This window comes from Poecilia reticulata, linkage group LG15, assembly GCF_000633615.1.
Source record: "Poecilia reticulata strain Guanapo linkage group LG15, Guppy_female_1.0+MT, whole genome shotgun sequence".
NCBI classification, from domain to species: Eukaryota; Metazoa; Chordata; class Actinopteri; order Cyprinodontiformes; family Poeciliidae; genus Poecilia; species Poecilia reticulata.
In genome coordinates this window covers 10,437,477-10,444,896 of record NC_024345.1, presented here as the reverse complement: position 1 = coordinate 10,444,896, position 7,420 = coordinate 10,437,477, and the positions used below count along the sequence as shown (strand labels likewise).

Genomic DNA, 7,420 nt, shown 5'->3' with positions numbered 1-7,420 from the left:
TATATATATATGAAAACATTAAATTTTCTAGGGCATGTTCTTAAATAAAATGGAGTTATAAAATTATTCATCTGACCTGTTATGAGATTGTACATCAGTTAAACCAGAACCAAAATGACTGCAGTTTGGACCTGCAGCAGAGAAGAGGTTATACAACATACATCACTGGTCCTGTTATGCACTGAAGGGCTTTTCCGTCATTAGGTCGGTAATGGCCAAGAGTGTCTGCTCGTTTCCTCATTTAAACACTAATATTTGTGTTAATGTAATGTTCAATAGGCACTTAATCTTAGGTTGCAGAATGCCGACTTGGAATCAGAAACACATGGTGCCGGCTTTTAATCGAAGCATTGTCTTTGACTTTCCTGAACTGGTTTATTTTATTCCCAGCACATCATTTCAACATGTAGCAACCAAGTAAAAAAGGATGGTGAATAAAGAGCAGAAGTCCAAACAGAGAGTAAAAAATTATAATAATGAAAAAACACATCTCAAGTTTGTACCTGATTGCTGAGTGCAATTTAGTCAAAGTAAAAAAAAAAAAAAAAGGTTTTCTACTTACCAAGGCCTGAAAGTTAAACATGAAAGAAAAGTCTTGAAAGAACAGGCAATCGTGTTCGCAGAGAGAGCATTTCAATTTCTGCTGATGACAATTAAAGCAGAGATAATTACTGAGCGAACGCTAAAACATTTAAAACAAACAAATGAAAAAAAAAAAATAGAGGAACATTTAAAAAACACAGCATGAGTCCCTGCAGAAATGTCCAACGTGCTAGTTTTCTGTTTATTGAGCTTTCCCCTCCCTCCCCCTATATGCCAGGACTCCGGGGGGTAAGCTGAGAATGTGACTAGTCAGTGAACGCAAATTGAAACGTGTGAAGGAAAGCAGAAGACACAACGTTGTTAAAATCCATCTTCGGTCTGTGGAGGATTCAGGAACGCAACCTGTTATTATGCAGCATCTTTTCAGCAGAGATGATCGGAGGAGGTGTAAACACAAACTTTTCCACTTTAACTTTCACAAATTGATTCAGGAACAGATAGAAATGACTTAAATACAAAGTTTATTCAACTCGCTCTCATGGACTCTGTCGCTGCCTTTAAACCATACAGCTAAAAGGAAATCTGCAGAAAAGTCACAGCTTGTATAGAAACATCATTTATTTTGTGTATAGTATAGGAAAAAAAAATCTTTTATATGTACATATATCTTCTGTGCATACTTAAGTCTGCTTAGGGCTGCAGGGAGATAATGACAAACCATATGAGCGATCGGATGGATCCCAGACAAACTGCCCGTACATGTCAGGGCCAACACAGACAAACAAGCAGTCGGTCCTGAGGGACACTAGAGAGTCATCAATCCAACACGCATGAGGGAGGGAAAGGAAGCCAGAGTAACCAAAGAAAAAGCCACAAATCAGAGGAGACAGCATCAAATATCCAAAATGGACATGAAGGAAAAGTCTGAGCCACCACTCTACTGTACAGCTTATCGTGGAAAATGAATTATTCTCCTAAATGACTCCCACCAAAGTGATTCAGATCCTAAATTGTGTGTTAAACTCTGTAGAAGAATCAGTTTGGGTGTTTTCTGCAGCCTGGAGCAATAACACAAAGCCAAGAAGGAAAAACATTAGCAATGAACTTTAAGAAGCAATCTTTGACCTTTAACCTTAGAAATTTTTAAATGCAATGCCAAAAACTGCAGGTGTAGGTTGAAAAATTTACTTTGACTGCATTGTTTTTATTATTTATTTTTATCTTTCAGAAATTGTTGTAAATTTGTGGCAGTGTTTAGATAACAGTTCTGATGGCATCACATATGACGAAGAGGTGACTATAAACTTAACATGGCTGCCTGCTGGGATTTTAATGCATGCTCACCTCTCAGGTTTATAGCGATTGGTCTAAAAGAAAAAAAAAGTGTAAATATCCAGCAGTTCTGTGCATTCATGACCGGACGGTACCCCGTCTTTCCGAAGGTTGTAAAACAAATACTGCGCCATGCAATGTTTAGATCAAACTGGTTTCTTAAAATGTACTCCAGAAGACCTAAATCTACCTGAACACCTTTTTGGATGTGGCCAACATGAGCGATTTACTACATCTGCTTCCGACCGGCTGCAGCTACTGTGTGATGCTATCACACAGTAGCTGTGATAGCACAGTAGCTATGTGCTACTGTGGACCAAAAAAGCAAAGGTATTGCTAGTGTCCATAAACGACACTAGCAAGATGTACCTACAAAAATGGCTGGTTAGTGTATCCCTATCACATATTATTTAAAATACACACTAAAAAAAACCCCTGAACTTTTTTTTTTTTTACAACTTTTTTTATTTTATCCGATATACGATATAAAACATAAACATGCACATACAGTTTTGAGTATTTTGCAGGGGAGGATGATACTTTTTTCGTTTTAATGATCTCTCATGTCTGTGACAGGTACCAAACCGACCTCTGTCAGCACAGATCTTTGATCCAGCAGTATCACGCTGCGCCACCTCTTCGCTGTATCAGACTTGCTTTCCCGTCTCATCAGAGGTTATTTGGAAGTGGGTGTGCTTTATGATCCTGGAAAAAAAACAAAAAAAACAAGAAAAACAAGTGAAAAAAATGCTTCAAAAAATTGGCAAATTATTACAGGAACCTGTACCTGATGCATGAAATTTTCATTTGCAGTAGATAACCTAATTTTTATTTGACTCATTTCTATCATATTAAGGGAAGATTCCTGAATAATAGCCAATTGGAGCGACGACAGCATGAGAAAACCTCTAAGACCCGGTTTGGATCTTTTCTAGAGCCGCTTTCTTCTTGGCGATCCAGGTTTTTCCAGACCGTGTTTTCGCTCAGAAGAGCCAGCTCAGCAGTTCACAGTTACCTGGGAAGCGGGGCCTTGCGGCCGAGCGATGCGGCTGAAACAAAAGCTCTGACAGCAGAAGTGTGGAGAGAGTGATGAGACCCCATGCTGGTGAGTGAGCGCGCCTGGCCTCTGAGCCTCCTCTCCGGCTTTCCCTTTCACATCGCTGAACCCAGAGGGCTTTGCGCCACGGAGGCAGGAGCTCCCCGGGTTAACAGCAGTCACCTCTCAAGCTTCATGTGGCCTTTGCAACATCTGAGATATCTTAGAAAGCCTGCTTCATTCATCACGAAGCAAAAAGCAAATGCACTTCAAATTTAAAGGATGGTATTGTGTTTTTTTTGATGGCTTGAGAGTGTCCTGTGTAATGAAGATCGTATAGGACACAATGTGAAAATACTTCATCTTTTAAATATTAACATGCCTCACAGCCATATCATGTGCAACAACTATATTTCTGTTGTTGTTTTAATGAGGCACGTCCTGATGAATACCGCCTTCTGTTGATGCTAATGAGTGTTTTCTTCTTACTCTGAATTAATCCGTCCATTCCTGTGTCAAAACTGTTGCTAAGGTCCTGGCAACGGGAAATGAAGGTTGTTGGGGGTTTTTTTCTGATTATATGATTTTTCTGTTGCTATTTTTGTAGCAGAATAATTATTTTAGGAACCCTGACATGGGACATCTCAATGTGTTTAAGATGACGTGTCAATCACTCGATTGCGCTGCTTCAGAATAATCTCGTCACCTTGGAGACCTGGCTTTCAACCCCTGCATATGTTTGATACGAGGAGCCACGGCGACACCAGCTTCCACCGCCTTTGCCAGCGTCTTGTTGTTGCTGCGCTGAATGTCAAAACAAGCACTCGGCTGGCTGTAGGGACGGAGCGGGGCGGGGGGTGGGGGGGGACGTCTGGCTGCGACGGGGCGTGTGACATGATACGGGACAATCAGACACCATGACAACCTGGCTGCAATGCTGTTGCTTCAGCAAACTGGCCGAACTGTATAAAGAGCCCGAGAGGGGAGACGATAAATCAGATGCAGGGCTGACACGGGATGTTTTAATTTATGCAGAGGATTTAGCAGAAGTTTGAAATGCGAACGTTATCCCGACTCTTGCTTTCTGTCAGCTTCCTTATGTCACTTTAGAGATGATTAAAAAGTTAATGTTGAAGAGGATTAACATAAGCGTAGCATGTGAAAATTATAATCCTAGTGGACTTGCTTTCTCCCCCCCCGTTTGTTTGTTTATTTAGGTTTGTTTCTTATTCTTCCAAGATGACATCAAACAAAAATCTTTTAATAACTCTGGAGTTATTTTGGAGCTAATCCATCTACAACCCTCTGTGTAATCCTCCTAATATACAGACCAGAAACTAAAGACTCTGCAAACAACGGATTTAGATTTTAAGACTTGAAATGAGTCAAAATCTCACCCTCCCAGAATATAGTTTTTATCCTGAAAAAAAGTTAGTTTTACTTGGAAAAACATAAACTTAAGAAAAGGTCAAATAAACAGGATGAGACTTTAAATTTAGAAATAAGCGCCTTTTGTCGATGCCATCAGCTACAGTCAGTCTGATTAAACTGGAATAAACATCAGCTTTGCTGGCAACATTTTACTGCCAATTACTCATTTACATCACTAGAGTTTAGAAAAGTTAATGTAGAACTGTGCCAGAAGAGTACTGATTTATCCTGATTATGGGTGGATATTTCATTTAAATAGACTTTTCTCAGTTCATTTATTTGGTTTAACAGAAACATTGATGCACACCCAGAAAATCCCAATGATGCACCTTCAAAAATGAAGTAAGTTATGTATTGAATAACAAGGGACAAAGGATAAAATTAAATTGCTTGGTTTGCTGGATCAAACTGATATTTTTCTGCTGCAGCAGAACTTGGTGGTTTCAAGAATGTGACTATGTGGAGAATCAAGTAAAATTGTAAAAAGAAGCCAAAATTCCAGGTCTGACACATTACACACTCTAAGACCTTGATGGAAAATGTCTCACATTGTGGTGAAACAACATTTAGTCTGTCAGGACAAAATCCCAAAAATTTAGTTTAACACAAAAGACCTTGAAAGTTTTGGACATCAAGATGTGCTGCGGTAGAGTACCAGTTTAAGGGCATACAGGCTTCCTGAAACAGATTAAAGAGAGATTTTTTTTTATCTTCCTCCAACAGATTTGTGTCATTAGTGTACCATCAAGGCTTCATTTGATTGTAATGAACCAACTATAAAATCTAGCCAGCAGGTAATTAAAGGAGAACCTTTGGAAGGGCCTATCTGCTGACTGCAGTGCAGTGGTTGTCCATAGTTTAGTTTTTAGATAAACTAAGCAATGATTTAACAGCATATAACAATTATTTAGTTCTAAAATTCCCAGTTTGTCCTTGTGGATAGGCTGCGTTTAATAAAAGTAGCTTTAATAACGTGAACCTTAAACGATGACAGCAGACAAATGGCAAAGCTACGCAAATATGTACACGCCTACATTGCCACCTAGTGGTAGCAATCTGAAGTTTCTCATTTATCCTCACCTCAGCTTCATAGACGTAACTTCGTTCCTGAGACTACAGAGAGTACATTAAATGCCAAAGAGGGTGAAAAAAAAAATAAAAGAATTGCTGCAACATTTAGTTAATTTAAGAGGTGACATTCCTGGAGATTACTGTTAATTTTATACTGCAAGGTCACTGCGAGTAAAGTAAAGGAAGATCATATATAAGGACCCTAAAATTAAGAGCATGGGAGAAATAGTATCATACATAAAGACATGATTATACAATAAATAGTATCTATTGTCCCTGGAAGTTATTTGCACTGTTCCAACTTATAAACGTTATCTGCGGTAGGCATCGGTTCAGAAAGTTTTCTGTTGTGAAAAATTACATTTACGAATGTCTCTCTTCTAACTTCGGCTTAATTTCTGGTTCAGAGCTGTTTACTTTTTATTTAGCCTATAAAAGCCCAGAGATGGCTCTCAGAAATGATATTTTCAGTCTGGTGTTTTCTTTTGTTATTGTTGTTTTTGCGAATTAAATCAGATGCTGTGATTGGTCACTCAGTTTGGTACTCTGTCGTGACTATGTCCACCTTTTATAAAAACCCACTGATTGAACTTCAGTAGAAACAGATTGAAGACTGAAGTGTACCGGCTGCGGACACTAGAGGGAGCCTTTTGTTTAATTTAATCAGTGAACATGTCCGCAGAAAAACGTGACGGTATTGGAAATAGACCATCAGTTTTAGAGGCCGACTGAGTTGTACTCCAGTTTTTCATCAGTGGCAATAATGGCATGAATACATTTAAGAAAAGAAAAGCAAACTTACTCTTCAAACAACGTCCAGGTGGATAGGATCCTCAGACATCTCCTGTAAGACGCGTGCTGTTGCTGTTTACACATCTGGTGACGTTAGCTTCTCCTGAACCTCCCTCTAAATTTATCAGGGCCGGTTGTCACGTGTGTTTCTCGTGTTTCTGTGGCCGGTGGGAACAGCTAAATTTAGCTCAGCCGCGGATTAGCACAACAGGTTTGCCCTCCTACTTACTCTTTAACAAAATCTATTATGATTCATGCGTTGCTCTTAGAGTGATGAACCCCCATCGTCTACATGTGCCCACCTTCACCTTTCCCCCGTCTTTATAACTCTTCCTGCTACAGAGTCGGCACGTGATTGGAAGAGGTCAGGTAATCAGACAAGGACGCAGCATTTAACAATCGGATCATGTCTAGAATGTACCGATAAAACTAGATATGTTTTGCCATCGCCTGCCCTTAGTTTCATACAGGAACGACTAGAGAGTGACTCCTAAATGTCACATCTAATCCGGGGATGAAGACGGATCTCCTGGTGGGCTTGCCCCTTGGAGAGAAGTGGGCTCAATCAGATTCTGTTTATATAACCCATGTAAGTAAAGAAACTAAAACACAACCTATTCTACCACAGGATTCCTCACATTGAGCTCCACCGTTCAGCTGTTTTTAAGTGTTGTGAAACTCTTCAAGCTGAAAGTGCATTTGGCAGCTTTTCCCAAAAAACAGTAACCTAAGCACACATGTAGAAAGGCCAGTGTAAACACACCTGACAGTTTCTGCTAACACAAACAGCCTGGACCAAGGCTACTGAGAACCAGCTAAAAACAAATAACTGCAGAAAGCAAACTTTATTTTGCTGCCACTTCCAGTTCAGTCGCCGTTATGAAGGATTTGTTTGACTCCAGAAATGAGTCAAACAAACAAACAAACAAAAAAAATCCAAATCAAATTTCTGATCACATTAGCACAAATGAAAATGCAGTTGTATGTGTTGCCAATATAAAAGATGATGAATTAATTAAAGTCATTAATGGTTTCAAATGGCGCTATTAAACTAAACCGCCTGCCCTGTTCTAGGGAATTCAGCATTATAGAGCCCGAAGAACAGCTGCCCTCCTTTTTCTGCATCTGTGTCAGCACTGAGGCTTTATGGGTATTTATTTGAGAGTCATCACAACTGAGAGCAGTGAAAAACATTATAAACTGCAATAAAACGCG

At 39.5% G+C, this 7,420-nt stretch overlaps 1 long non-coding RNA gene across 1 annotated transcript in view; it reads right to left on the bottom strand.

The window, feature by feature from the left end:
* Positions 1 to 6,292, bottom strand: part of LOC103476689 (uncharacterized) — a 24,395-nt gene extending 18,103 nt beyond the window's left edge. Inside the window, exons 1-2 of the long non-coding RNA XR_535533.1 lie at positions 6,216 to 6,292; positions 2,465 to 2,580 (exon numbers count right to left, since the gene is read on the bottom strand). This is a non-coding gene — a long non-coding RNA (uncharacterized LOC103476689). The remainder of the gene's footprint in view (positions 1 to 2,464; positions 2,581 to 6,215) is intronic.
* Between the last annotated feature and the right edge of the window lie 1,128 nt (positions 6,293 to 7,420).